The sequence below is a fragment of the Triticum urartu genome, chromosome 1 (genome assembly GCF_003073215.2).
Source record: "Triticum urartu cultivar G1812 chromosome 1, Tu2.1, whole genome shotgun sequence".
In the NCBI taxonomy this organism is placed as follows: Eukaryota; Viridiplantae; Streptophyta; class Magnoliopsida; order Poales; family Poaceae; genus Triticum; species Triticum urartu.
In genome coordinates this window covers 441,541,199-441,557,637 of record NC_053022.1, presented here as the reverse complement: position 1 = coordinate 441,557,637, position 16,439 = coordinate 441,541,199, and positions in this window count along the sequence as shown.

The following is a 16,439-nucleotide window of genomic DNA, read 5'->3' as shown; positions in this document are numbered from 1 at the left end:
ACATTCAGATCCGTATGTATCTTGCAAATCTCTATGTCTCCCACCTGGACTAGATCCCGGATGGAATTGAAGCGTCTCTTGATGTGCTTGGTTCTCTTGTGAAATCTGGATTCTTTTGCCAAGGCAATTGCACCAGTATTGTCACAAAAGATTTTCATTGGACTCGATGCACTAGGTATGACACCTAGATCGGATATGAACTCCTTCATCCAGACTCCTTCGTTTGCTGCTTCCGAAGTAGCTATGTACTCCGCTTCACATGTAGATCCCGCCACAACGCTTTGTTTAGAACTGCACCAACTGACAGCTCCACCGTTTAATGTAAACACGTATCCGGTTTGCGATTTAGAATCGTCCGGATCAGTGTCAAAGCTTGCATCAACGTAACCATTTACGATGAGCTCTTTGTCACCTCCATATATGAGAAACATATCCTTAGTCCTTTTCAGGTATTTCAGGATGTTCTTGACCGCTGTCCAGTGATCCACTCCTGGATTACTTTGGTACCTCCCTGCTAGACTTATAGCAAGACATACATCAGGTCTGGTACACAGCATTGCATACATGATAGAGCCTATGGCTGAAGCATAGGGAACATCTTTCATTTTCTCTCTATCTTCTGAAGTGGTCGGGCATTGAGTCTTACTCAATTTCACACCTTGTAACGCAGGCAAGAATCCTTTCTTTACTTGATCCATTTTGAACTTCTTCAAAACTTTGTCAAGGTATGTGCTTTGTGAAAGTCCAATTAAGATTCTTGATCTATCTCTATAGATCTTAATGCCCAATATGTAAGCAGCTTCACCGAGGTCTTTCATTGAAAAACTCTTATTCAAGTATCCCTTTATGCTATCCAGAAATTCTATATCATTTCCGATTAGTAATATGTCATCTACATATAATATCAGAAATGCTACAGAGCTCCCACTCACTTACTTGTAAATACAGGCTTCTCCAAAAGTCTGTACAAAACCAAATGCTTTGATCACATTATCAAAGCGTTTATTCCAACTCCGAGAGGCTTGCACCAGTCCATAAATGGATCTATGGAGCTTGCACACTTTGTTAGCTCCCTTTGGATCGACAAAACCTTCTGGCTGCATCATATACAACTCTTCTTCCAGAAATCCATTCAGGAATGCAGTTTTGACATCCATCTGCCAAATTTCATAATCATAAAATGCGGCAATTGCTAACATGATTCGGACAGACTTAAGCATCGCTACGGGTGAGAAGGTCTCATCATAGTAAATCCCTTGAACTTGTCAAAAACCTTTTGCGACAAGTCGAGCTTTGTAGACAGTAACATTACCGTTAGCGTCAGTCTTCTTCTTGAAGATCAATTTATTCTCAATTGCTTGCCGATCTTCGGGCAAGTCAACCAAAGTCCACACTTTGTTCTTCATACATGGATCCCATCTCAGATCTCATGGCTTCAAGCCATTTTGCGGAATCTGGGCTCACCATCGCTTCTCCATAGTTCGTAGGTTCATCATGATCTAGTAGCATGACTTCCAGAACAGGATTACCGTACCACTCTGGTGCGGATCTTACTCTGGTTGATCTACGAGGTTTAGTAGTATCTTGTTCTGAAGTTTCATGATCATCATGATTAGCTTCCTCAATAATTGGTGTAGGTGTCACAGAAACCGGTTTCTGTGATGTACTACTTTCCAATAAGGGAGCAGGTACAATTACCTCATCAAGTTCTACTTTCCTCCCACTCACTTCTTTCGAGAGAAACTCCTTCTCTAGAAAGTTTCCGAATTTAGCAACAAAAGTCTTCCCTTCGGATCTGTGATAGAAGGTGTATCCAATAGTTTCCTTTGGATATCCTATGAAGACACATTTCTCCGATTTGGGTTCGAGCTTATCAGGTTGAAGCTTTTTCACATAAGCATCGCAGCCCCAAACTTTCAGAAACGACAACTTTGGTTTCTTGCCAAACCACAGTTCATAAGGCGTCGTCTCAACAGATTTTGATGGTGCCCTATTTAACGTGAATGCGGCTGTCTCTAAAGCATAACCCCAAAACGATAGCAGTAAATCAGTAAGAGACATCATAGATCGCACCATATCTAGTAAAGTACGATTACGACGTTCGGACACACCATTACGCTGTGGTGTTCCGGGTGGCGTGAGTTGCGAAACTATTCCGCATTGTTCAAATGTACACCAAACTCGTAACTCAAATATTCTCCTCCACGATCAGATCATAGGAATTTTATTTTCTTGTTACGATGATTTTCAACTTCACTCTGAAATTCTTTGAACTTTTCAAATGTTTCAAACTTATGTTTCCTTAAGTAGATATACCATATCTGCTTAAGTCATCTGTGAAGGTGAGAAAATAACGATATCCGCCACGAGCCTCAATATTCATCGGACCACATACATCTGTATGTATGATTTCTAACAAATCTGTTGCTCTCTCCATACTACCGGAGAACGGTGTTTTGGTCATCTAGCCCATAAGACACGGTTCGCAAGTACCAAGTGATTCATAATCAAGTGGTTCCAAAAGTCCATCAGTATGGAGTTTCTTCATGTGCTTTACACCGATATGACCTAAACGGCAGTGCCACAAATAAGTTGCACTATCATTATCAACTCTGCATCTTTTGGCTTCAACATTATGAATATGTGTGTCACTACTATCGAGATTTAATAAGAATAGACCACTCTTCAAGGGTGCATGACCATAAAAGATATTACTCATATAAATAGAACAACCATTATTCTCTGATTTAAATGAATACCCGTCTGGCATCAAACAAGATCCAGATATAATGTTCATGCTCAACGTTGGCACCAAATAACAATTATTTAGGTCTAATACTAATCCCGAAGGTAGATGTAGAGGTAGCGTGCCGACCGCGATCACATCGACTTTGGAACCATTTCCCACGCGCATCGTCACCTCGTCCTTAGCCAATCTTCGCTTAATCCGTAGTCCCTGTTTCGAGTTGCAAATATTAGCAACAAAACCAGTATCAAATACCCAGGTGCTACTGCGAGCATTAGTAAGGTACACATCAATAACATGTATATCATATATACCTTTGTTCACGTTGCCATCCTTCTTATCCGCCAAATATTTGGGGAAATTCCGCTTCCAGTGACCATTCTGCTTGCAGTAGAAGCACTCAGTTTCAGGCTTAGGTCCAGATTTGGGTTTCTTCTCCTGAGCAGCAACTTGCTTGCTGTTCTTTTTGAAGTTCCCCTTCTTCTTCCCTTTGCCCTTTTTCTTGAAACTAGTGGTCTTGTTGACCATCAACACTTGATGCTCCTTCTTGATTTCTACCCCCGCAGCTTTCAGCATTGCGAAGAGCTCGGGAATTGTCTTAACCATCCCTTGCATATTATAGTTCATCACGAAGCTCTTGTAGCTAGGTGGAAGTGATTGGAGAATTCTGTCAATGACGCAATCATCTGGAAGATTAACTCCCAATTGAATCAAGTGATTATTATACCCAGACATTTTGAGTATATGCTCACTGACAGAACTGTTCTCCTCCATCTTGCAGCTATAGAACTTATTGGAGACTTCATATCTCTCAATCCGAGCATTTGCTTGAAATATTAAATTCAACTCCTGGAACATCTCATATGCTCCATGACGTTCAAAACGTCGTTGAAGTCCCGATTCTAAGCCGTAAAGCATGGCACACTAAACTATTGAGTAGTCATCAGCTTTGCTCTGCCAGACGTTCATAACATCTGGTGTTGCTCCAGCAGTAGGCCTGGCACCCAGCGGTGCTTCCAGGACGTAATTCTTCTATGCAACAATGAGGATAATCCTCAAGTTACGGACCCACTTCGTGTAATTGCTACCATCATCTTTCAACTTTGCTTTCTCAAGGAACGCATTAAAATTCAACGGAACAACAGCACGGGCCATCTATCTACAATCAAACATAAACAAGCAAGATACTATCAGGTACTAAGTTCATGATAAATTTAAGTTCAATTAATCATATTACTAAAGAACTCCCACTTAGATAGACATCCCTCTAATCCTCTAAGTGATCACGTGATCCAAATCAACTAAACCATGTCCGATCATCACGTGAGATGGAGTAGTTTCATTGGTGAACATGACTATGTTGATCATATCTACTATATGATTCACGCTCGACCTTTCGATCTCCGTGTTCCGAGGCCATATCTGTATATGCTTGGCTCGTCAAGTATAACCTGAGTATTCCGCGTGTGCAACTGTTTTGCACCCACTGTATTTGAACGTAGAGCCTATCACACCCGATCATCACGTGCTGTCTCAGCAGGAAGAACTTTCGCAACGGTGCATACTCAGGGAGAACACTTCTTGATAATTAGTGAGAGATCATCTTAAAATGCTACCGTCAATCAAAGCAAGATAAGATGCATAAAAGATAAACATCACATGCAATCAATATAAGTGATATGATATGGCCATCATCATCTTGTGCTTGCGATCTCTATCTTCGAAGCACCGTCATGATCACCATCGTCACCGGTGCGACACCTTGATCTCCATCGTAGCATCGTTGTCGTCTCGCCAATCTTATGCTTCCACGACTATCGCTACCGCTTAGTGATAAAGTAAAGCATTACAACTTAATTGCATTGCATACAATAAAGCGACAACCATATGGCTCCTACCAGTTGCCGATAACTCGGTTACAAAACATGATCATCTCATACAATAAAATTTAGCATCATGTCTTGACCATATCACATCACAACATGCCCTGCAAAAACAAGTTAGACGTCCTCTACTTTGTTGTTGCAAGTTTTACGTGGCTGCTACGGGCTTAAGCAAGAACCAATCTTACCTAAGCATCAAAACCACAACGATAGTTTGTCAAGTTGGTGTTGTTTTAACCTTCGCAAGGACCGGGCGTAGCCACACTCGGTTCAACTAAGGTTGGAGAAACTGACACCCGCCAGCCACCTGTGTGCAAAACACGTCGGTAGAACCAGTCTCGCGTAAGCGTACGCGTAATTTCGGTCCGGGCCGCTTCATCCAACAATACCGCCAAACCAAAGTATGACATGCTGGTAAGCAGTATGACTTATATCACCCACAACTCACTTGTGTGCTACTCGTGCACAACATCAACACATAAAACCTAGGCTCTGATACCACTGTTGGGGAACGTAGTAATTTCAAAAAAATTCCTACGCACACGCAAGATCATGGTGATGCATAGCAACGAGAGGGGAGAGTGTTGTCTACGTACCCTCGTAGACCGACAGCGGAAGTGTTATGACAACGCGGTTGATGTAGTCGTATGTCTTCACGGTCCGACCGATCAAGCACCGAAACTACGACACCTCCGAGTTTTAGCACACGTTCAGCTCGATGAAGATCCCCGGACTCTGATCCAGCAAAGTGTCGGGGAAGAGTTCCGTCAGCACGACGGCATGGTGACGATCTTGATGTTCTACTGTCGCAGGGCTTCGCCTAAGCACCGCTGCAATATTATTGAGTATGGTGGAGGGGGGCACCGCACACGGCTAAGAAAACGATCACGAGGATCAACTTGTGTGTCTAGAGGTGCCCCCTGCCCCCGTATATAAAGGAGCAAGGGGGGTGCGGCCGGCCCTAGGAGGAGGTGCGTCGGAGGAGTCCTACTCCTACCGGGAGTAGGACTCCCCCCTTTCCCTAGTTGGATTAGGACTGGGGGGAAGGAGGAGAGGGAAGAAAGGAAAAGGGGGGGGGGCGCCGCCCCCCTTCCTTGTCCAATTCGGACTGGGGGGGAGGGGCGCGCGGCAGCCCCTAGGCCTCCTCTCCTCTTTCTCCACTAGGCCCATTAAGGCCCATTAGGTTACCGGGGGGGTTCCGGTAACCTCCCGGTACTCCGGTAAAATGCCGATTTCACCCGGAACACTTCCGATGTCCAAATATAGGCTTCCAATATATCAATCTTTATGTCTCGACCATTTCGAGATTCCTCGTCATGTCCGTGATCACATCTAGGACTCCGAACAAACTTCGGTACATCAAAATATATAAACTCATAATGAAACTGTCATCGTAACGTTAAGCGTGCGGACCCTACGGGTTCGAGAACAATGTAGACATGACCGAGACATGTCTCCGGTCAATAACCAATAGCGGAACCTGGATGCTCATATTGGCTCCCACATATTCTACGAAGATCTTTTATCGGTCAGGCCACATAACAACATACGTTGTTCCCTTTGTCATCGGTATGTTACTTGCCCGAGATTCGATCGTCGGTATCTCAATACCTAGTTCAATCTCGTTACTGGCAAGTTTCTTTACTCGTTTCGTAATACATCATATGCTTGCAAGGCTTATGTGATGTGCATTACCGAGAGGGCCTAGAGATACCTCTCCGACAATCCGAGTGACAAATCCTAATCTCGAAATACGCCAACCCAACATGTACCTTTGGAGACACCTGTAGAGCTCCTTTATAATCACCCGGTTACGTTGTGACGTTTGGTAGCACACAAAGTGTTCATCCGGCAAACGGGAGTTGCATAATCTCATAGTCATAGGAACATGTATAAGTCATGAAGAAAGCAATAGCAACATGCTAAACGATCGGGTGCTAAGCTAATGGAATGGGTCATGTCAATCACATCATTCTCCTAATGATGTGATCCCGTTAATCAAATGACAACACATGTCTATGGTTAGGAAACATAACCATCTTCGATTAACGAGCTAGTCAAGTAGAGGCAGACTAGTGGCGTTTAGTTTGTCTATGTATTCACACAAGTATTATGTTTCCGGATAATACAATTCTAGCATGAATAATAAACATTTATCATGATATAAGGAAATAAATAATAACTTTATTATTGCCTCTAGGGCATATTTCCTTCAGATTCATCATAAGAAATAATAGGAGGATATTGGGAAGTCTCTTCCCTTTCATTAGTATTCTCTTCATCCTCTATTTGTTTTCTTTTCTTTATGTAATTGGCAATATAAGGATTTTCAATGCAATTCACCGCACAATACATATAAATTTCTTCTAGATTAAAATTAAGAACTTTTTCAAGGACAAATTTTTGAATATCCTTAGTTCTACGTTTAATTTCTTCATAACCCAAGAGCAAACTAAGTTCATTATGATGTGCAAGGGAAATCAAGTCATCACAATTTTTGGACACGATACGCTCATGAAACAATTTGCATTGGGTACTAAAATGATCACGTTCATTGCAAAGTTCACAAGTAGGGCTAAGAAAAGATAAATTTTCAGCACATTCATCTAGCTCTTCTTGCAACAATTTGGTTTCTAAGTACTTATGCCTCTTACAATATCTATCTTCCCTATTTGGTGTGTACTTGCGAACCCAATCTACTCCACAAAAATTGACATGTTTATAGGAGGCATTTTCATCATAACTAGTGCAATCATCATTAGCATCATGGATATTCAAAGAATTCGTACTAACAACATTGCAATCATGCTCATCATTCGAAGATTTAGTGCCAAACATTTTAATGCATTCTTCTTGTAGCACTTGAGCACAATTATCCTTTCCATCATACTCACGAAAGATATTAAAAAGGTGAAGCGTATGAGACAAACTCAATTCCACTTTTTGTAGTTTTCTTTTATAAACTAAACTAGTGATAAAACAAGAAACTAAAAGACTCGATTGCAAGATCTAAAGATATACCTTTAAGCACTCACCTCCCTGGCAACGGCGCCAGAAAAGAGCTTGATGTCTACTACACAACCTTCTTCTTGTAGACGTTGTTGGGCCTCCAAGTGCAGAGGTTTGTAGGACAGTAGCAAATTTCCCTCAAGTGGATGACCTAAGGTTTATCAATCCGTAGCAGGCGTAGGATGAAGATGGTCTCTCTCAAGCAACCCTGCAACCAAATAACAAAGAGTCTCTTGTGTCCCCAACACACCCAATACAATGGTAAATTGTATAGGTGCACTAGTTCGGCGAAGAGATGGTGATACAAGTGGTATATGGATAGTAGATAAAGGTATTTGTAATCTGAAATAGTAAAAACAGCAAGGTAACAAGTGATAAAAGTGAGCGTAAACGGTATTGCAATGCGTTGAAACAAGGCCTAGGGTTCATACTTTCGCTAGTGTAAGTTCCCTCAACAATAATAACATAATTGGATCAACATAACTATCCCTCAACATGCAACAAAGAGTCACTCCAAAGTCACTAATAGCGGAGAACGAACAAAGAGATTATGGTAGGGTACGAAACCACCTCCAAGTTATTCTTTCCAATCAATCCGTTGGGCTATTCCTATAAGTGTCACAAACAGCCCTAGATTTCGTACTAGAATAACACCTTAAGAAACAAATCAACCAAAACCCTAATGTCACCTAGATACTCCAATGTCACCTCAAGTATCCGTGGGTATGATTATACGATATGCATCACACAATCTCAAATTCATCTATTCAACCAACACATAGAACCTCAAAGAGTGCCCCAAAGTTTCTACCGGAGAATCACGACGAAAACGTGTGCCAACCCCTATGCATAGGTTCATGGGCGGAACCCGCAAGTTGATCACCAAAACATACATCAAGTGAATCACGTGATATCCCATTGTCACCACAGATATCCACGGCAAGACATACATCAAGTGTTCTCAAATCTTTAAAGACTCAATCCGATAAGATAACTCCAAAGGGGAAACTCAATTCATTACAAGAGAGTAGAGGGGGAGGAGAAACATAATATTCAACTATAATAGCAAAGCTCGCTGATACATCAAGATCGTATCACCTCAAGAACACGAGAGAGAGAGAGATCAAACACATAGCTACTGGTACATACCCTCAACCCTGAGGGAGAACTACTCCCTCCTCGTCATGGAGAGCACCGGGATGATGAAGATGGCCACCGAAGAAGGATTGCCCCCTCCGACAGGGTGCCGGAACGGGTCTAGATTGGTTTTCGGTGGCTACGGAGGCTTCTGGCGGCGGAACTCCCGATCTATTCTGTTCTCCGGAAGTTTTATGATACATAGGTATATGTGGGTACAAGGGGTACGTCGGTGGACGGAAGGGGGGGCCACGAGGCAGGGGGCGCGCCCAGGGCGCGCCCCCTGCCCACGTGAGCACCTCCTTCATCTTCTGACGTAGGGTCCAAGTCTATCCAGTAGGTTTCCTTCCAAAAATAACTTCTCCAGTTGATTTCGTTCCGTTTCAACTCCGTTTGATATTCCTTTTCTTCGAAACACTAAAATAGGCATAAAACAACAAATCTAGGCTGGGCCTCCGGTTAATAGGTTAGTCCCAAAAGTAATACAAAAGTGGATAATAAAGCCCAATATTGCCCAAAACAGTAGATAATATAGCATGGAGCAATCAAACATTATAGATACGTTGGAGACGTATCATGTCCCAACTTAGCCCATCACAAGCTCTCACGGTCAACGAAGGATATTCCTTCTCCTAGGAAGACCCGATCAGACTTGGAATCCCGGTTACAAAACATCTCGACAATGGTAAAACAAGACCAGCAAAGCCGCCCGATGTGCTGACAAATCCCGATAGGAGTCGCACGTATCTCGTTCTCAGGGCACACCGGATAGGTCAAGCTACGAGTAAAACCAACCCTCGAGTTGCCCCGAGGTGGCCCCGCAAGCTGCCCGTTTCGGACCAACACTCGGAGGAGCACTGGCCCGGGGGGGTTTAAAATAAAGATGACCCTTGAGTCTGCAGAACCCAAGGGAAAAAGGCTTAGGTGGCAAATGGTAAAACCAAGGTTGGGCCTTGCTGGAGGAGTTTTATTCAAAGCGATCTGTCAAGGGGTTCCCATTATAACCCAACCGCGTAAGGAACGCAAAATCAAGGAACATAACACCGGCATGATAGAAACTAGGGCGGCAAGAGTGGAACAAAACACCAGGCATAAGGCCGAGCCTTCCACCATTTACCAAGTATATAGATGCATTAGTGTAATCAAGATATAATAATGATATCCCAAAATAAACATGTTCCAACAAGGAACAACCTCCATCTTCACCTACAACTAACAACGCTATAAGAGGGGCTGAGCAAAGCGGTAACATAGCCAAACAACGGTTTGCTAGGAAAGGTGGATTAGAGGCTTGACATGGCAATATGGGAGGCATGATATAGCAAGTGGTAGGTATCGCAGCATAGCAATAGAGCGAGAAACTAGCAAGCAAAGATAGAAGTGATTTCGAGGGTATGGTCATCTTGCCTGCAAAGTTCTCCGAGTTGACGAAAGCTTGATCCTCGTAACCGTACTCAACGGGTTCCTCAATCACGTAATCATCTCCCGGCTCTACCCAAGGCAAGAACACAAGCAAAGGAAACTACAATCAACCACGGTGCAATGCGCAAGCAACATGATGCAAAACATGGCATGATATGCGGGATGTGATATGCAATGCATATGCGAGCTCCGGAAGGAAAATATTGAACCAGGCCTCAACTTGGCACCGGAGGGAAAAGGAAGAGGAAGAAGAGAGGTAAAACTAAGTTGCTTCTTTGACAAACGAGTGAAACCAAAGAACCTTGATAGGTTAACCAATTTCGAGAAAAGAATACAACAGAGATGAACAAAGTTGAAAACACTCTGTTATAAAAGAGGAACAAGGAAGAACAAATTTGGGCAGCACTCCGGTTGAAAAGAGATGCAAGACTTGATAAGATGAAAGAACTTGAGCAAAGGGCACAACACTCCGGTTAAATGGATAAGCACGAAAAGAACACGATCCTGACAAAACAAGAAGATGGGTTGAAGAGAGCAACATCACAATGCCTCCGGAAGAAATGAGAGGATGGAATGGAATGAACGGAGGAGAAAACAATATCTTCTACCTCGAATGAGCTTGAAAGCATCTTTAGGAGAAGGGTCGAACGGAGTTGTTGGAAAACCAACAACGAAAAGAGTAAGCTTGTTGTGGGCTTATAAAAAACATCTCTAAATTTGAGGTGAAATTTTGCCACTAAGGAAAAAAAATAGATTGGATTGATATAAACAAGGAGACGAGAAACTTATTTCACGGGGATGATAAATGAAGAACTTGGGTCATTTATAAGCACCATTAATAGCAAAATCCTTAGGGAAAACTTTAGGTGAAATATAACCCAAGATAACTCCAATGAAGAGAATGATGGGTTTAAATATCTCATTCCTGACCTTGTGAATCATGAAACACACAGAAATTGTCAAAAATGACATAAAACCACCTCAAAAGATAAAGTAGGAAGAATTGCACTTCGGAATGCAAGATGAAGAATGCTTGAACTCCTCAAAACAAGACATGTGTTGAACACCATGTTTAATTTTGAGTATAGGTTGGCAGATCTTAACTTCGAGAGAAATCTTGAAGAACAATTGAAGAGTGAAAAGAATCCTTGACAAACCACCATGCAGGCTCCATGAAGAACTCCGGTAACAAAAGTATGATCAAACAAAAGGAAAGAGAAGTTGAAAACACAAGGTGAATCCTTGCAATGATTTAGGTGAATCTCTGTGGTGATATAATTGCGAGAGCTTGGAACTCTTGGAAAAGAAAAGATATAGCATCTCAAACCGAGAATGTGATATGATGAACCACTCCGGAAAACAGGAATTAGATCACTTGGATGAAACAATTATAAGAATTACATTATGCGTATCCTTCACCAATTAAATTGATGACGAGCAAACGGATTTGGCATACTACTTATTCTCGTTGAAAAGGATTAAGAGAGATATAACATAAACTTGAGAAAGGTCTTCTGCGAACCACCGGTAGGATTTGAAAGAACGAATTAATTGATATGATAGAATATTTGAACAAACCACCGTAAGAATTGAAAATGAACAAAGAAAAATATAAAGAAACACCAGGAAGAATTAGAGAACGAAGATACTTGAGAGGATTTAGGTACAAGTGAAACAAAGAGATCATGATCTGATTAGAGAATACTTGAATGAAGCACCGGTAAGATTTGGAGAACGAGAGCTGAAAGCTGAGAATGAATAATTCTGAGATGATGGTCTGCGGAGAAACAAACTGAAAAGACTCCTGAATAGCTCCGGATGAGTGAAAAGAATTCTCACAATCGAAAACAATTATGAGACGATGGCATCAAGCTTGAAGTACACATCTTTGAGAGAACGGATAGGATATGGAGGAAAACTCTTCTTCGGTCTTCAAAATCTGAGAATTACGACGAGAAACACCACCATGAATTATTTAGACACTCTGGAAGAATCAAAAGCGAAGAGGTTGAGCCAACGATGAAAAGAATTTGAAAGATCTTGGAGAAAGACATTTGACTGATGACAAATCATTCTTACGTCAAACTTCGAAAAGAATTTGAGAATACCTCCGGAAAACTAAAAGAGTCAGGTAAGATCCTGGGAAAAGACCTGTGGGTTAGGGCCCACTCAAAAGATACACCGTTGAACGATTTAAAAGAGAGATTGCACAGGTTGAATTAAATGACTTGAATGAGATAACATTCTCGAAAGATCTTGAATGAATGAGAATAAACACTAGCATCTTTTGAGATATCTTCAGCACTCCAGAACAAATGAATAGCGAGAGGTGAATAAATAAGAGTCTTCGATAAGCACTTCCAACATGGAAATCATGCGAACCAAATAAAAAGATATGATCAACACCGAAAGCTTGCATTGAAACCACCGGAGAAGGAAAAGAACGAAGAATGATGAACTTGAGTCTCCGTTAGAATCTTCCTGAGAATCACCGAATAAGAACATTGAAAGTAAAGAATGAAGAGACTTCACATCCATAAGATGGATACTTGATTAAGAAATCTGAGTCCTTGAAGAAAAAGGGTGGGAGGGCGGGAAAACAAAGACAACTTGGAACGGATGAAGCAAACACCATTGAGAAAACTTAGATTTGATCTTGCGGATGTTGAAAATGATCAGATCCACTTGAAGAGAAGCACGTCGGTTGAAAAGGATTGACATGACAATCTCGATTATCATGAAGGATTAGTATTCACATAGGAGTATGAGAACACCGCTTAGGCAAGGTATGGAATCAACACTTGACTTTGAAGCAACTCAAATACCACAAATAAAAGAAAACAAAGGATTGGCTTGCAAAATAAGCCGGAAACAAACATATGATAGATCCCATATCGTATCATGTGTATGTTGGAAAGATATCCTACGATATACTTGAATTCCCACTTATAAACTCCCGAAACTTTCTGGTTATGCAATCAGATGTTGGGGATACAGGGGAAGCATAATATCTCACCCAAAACTAACAAATCCTACATCCAGTTGTATCCATCCTTCAACACATAACCAAGAAACCTTCGGAAATCGTGTACCTCAACCTTCGAAAAGCATCCGTTATACGAGTTATGGAAATACTCCCGAACTCCCGCCCCAGTACTAGGTGGCGTCGAGGTTATCTCACCAACAACTGCATAAAAGAGATTTTCGATGTCGGCGAAACTCAGGTATTCCAGAACTGCAACGATAAAATTGTGACGACAACACCTCGGACCTCAACTCCCCGGGACACTGCTACAACCCCTAAATGTCAGGAGGCACCAAGAACAATGTTCTCGTCACAAAACCATCGGAACGATTCCAAGATACCCGCGTGATCCTAAATTTTTTTTAGTGAAATTTGAGAAGAGAAGAGTCAAAACTCTACGTCAGGAGGCCTCACCAAAGCGACGAAGGGACTGAGGAGTAAAAAGAATCCTACTCTTTGATATATATAATCCTATAAGACTCAAAACATTTTTCCTAGACTCAACAACGCCAGCGATTCGATCAAGAAGGGGGTTCCTAAGTCAGGGAAGGCTCTGATACCAACTTGTAACACCCACGATGCGGCTATATCTCCCACGTGTCGGAGCACGACTTAGAGGCATAGCCGCATAGTAGGCATGTCGCAAGAGGGGTAATCTTTACACATCCCATGTACTGAATAAGAAAGAGATAAAGAGTTGGCTTACAATCGCCACTTCACACAATACATAAATATAGCATTACATCATCCAAAATACAATCAAGGTCCGACTACGGAACCAAAATAAAGACAACCCCAAATGCAATAGATCCCCGATCGCCCCAACTGGGCTCCACTACTGATCGTCTGGAAAGGAAACATAGTAACGTCCTGAATCCTCGTCGAACTCCCACTTGAGTTCGGTTGCGTCCCCTACACTGGCATCGTCGGCACCTGCATCTGGTTTTTGGAAGTAATATGTGAGTCACGGGGACTCGGCAATCTCACACCCTCACGATCAAGACTATTTAAGCTTATGGGTAGGAAAAGGTAGTAAGGTGGAGCTGCAACAAGCACTAGCATATATGGTGGCTAACTTACGCAAATGAGAGCGAGAAGAGAAGCAAGGCACGGTCGAGAAGCTATAATGATCAAGAAGTGATCCTGAAACTACTTATGTTCAAGCATAACACAAGAACCGTGTTCACTTCCCGGACTCCGCCGAGAAGAGACCATCATGGCTACACACACGGTTGATGCATTTTAATTAAGTCAAGTGTCAAGTTCTCTACAACTGGATATTAACAAATTCCCATCTGCCCATAACCGCGGGCACGGCTTTTGAAAGTTTAAATCCCTGCAGGGGTTTCCCAACTTAGCCCATCACAAGCTCTCATGGTCAATGAAGGATATTCCTTCTCCCAGGAAGACCCGGTCAGACTTGGAATCCCGGTTACAAGACATCTCGACAATGGTAAAACAAGACCAGCAAAGCCGCCTGATGTGCCGACAAATCCCGATAGGAGTCACACGTATCTCGTTCTCAGGGCACACCGGATAGGTCAAGCTACAAGTAAAACCAACCCTCGAGTTGCCCCGAAGTGGCTCCGCAGGCTGCCCATTTCGAACCAACACTCAGATGAGCACTGGCCTGGGGGGGTTTAAAATAAAGATGACCCTTGAGTCTGCAGAACCCAAGGGAAAAAGTCTTAGGTGGCAAATGGTAAAACCAAGGTTGGGCCTTGCTGGAGGAGTTTTATTCAAAGCGGTCTGTCAAGGGGTTCCCATTATAACCCAACCGTGTAAGGAACGCAAAATCAAGGAACATAACACCGGCATGACGGAAACTAGGGCGGCAAGAGTGGAACAAAACACCAGGCATAAGGCCGAGCCTTCCACCCTTTACCAAGTATATAGATGCATTAGTGTAATAAAGATATAATAATGATATCCCAAAATAAACATGTTCCAACAAGGAACAAACTCCATCTTCACCTACAACTAACAACGCTATAAGAGGGGCTGAGCAAAGCGGTAACATAGCCAAACAACGGTTTGCTAGGAAAGGTGTGTTAGAGGCTTGACATGGCAATATGGGAGGCATGATATAGCAAGTGGTAGGTATCGCAGCATAGCAATAGAGCGAGCAACTAGCAAGCAAAAATAGAAGTGATTTCGAGGGTATGGTCATCTTGCCTGCAAAGTTCTCCGTGTTGACGAAAGCTTGATCCTCGTAAGCGTACTCAACGGGTTCCTCGATCACGTAATCGTCTCCTGGCTTTACCCAAGGCAAGAACACAAGCAAAGGAAACCACAATCAACCACGGTGCAATGCGCAAGCAACATGATGCAAAACATGGCATGATATGCGGGATGTGATATGCAATGCATATGCGAGCTCTGGAAGGAAAAGATTGAACCAGGCCTCAACTTGGAAAACCAAGTGTGTCACTGTAAGGATGAGTTGATTTCGATCGAAATCGATATAAAGATCACCGGAATCGGATGAACGGTTTGCAAATGGCAAGCAAAACAAGAATGGCACAATTCTGCGATTAACAGCATGATGCCACCTAGAATGCAACAAGAAACTAAGCTACTGCACTCCAACATAGCAACAAAGCACATGGCAGTGATCTACTCAAGATTCTTGACAAAAGATAAACACTAAGCTATGGCTAAATCACACAAGAGCAGGTTCAAACAAGCATGGGAAAAGTGCAAAAGATATCAGCATCACAGACTTAGAGAAAATACTAACATGCCAGGAATTAACATCAGGAAGACATGTTTAGAGCAAGCTAACAACATGCTACAGGAACAGGACATAGCAAACAAAGGCATGGCATGAATCTACTCAAAGCATATAACAAAAGTCCCTTACTGACCATAAGCCAAAAAGGATCATAAGATAAGATGGCACCCATGTAAACATAGCAAGTTTCGATAACAGATTCAGACTTAGCAGAGAACTGAGCATGGCATAATCAGAATTATGAAGGCATGTTTGCGAGCTCGATGCACTCAACACAAGGCATTGCATGACAAGCTAAGCATAGTACCAGGAAGAAGACATGTTCAAGAAGCTAACCATGGCAAGAACAATCTCATAGCATGCATGGATCAACTACAACAACCTTGGCAAAATTGATTAACACGTAAACAATCTGCCAGGAACATTTTATAGCAAAAGTAGAGCAAGATTGAGTCATGCTAGGGTACTCCATAAATGCAAACA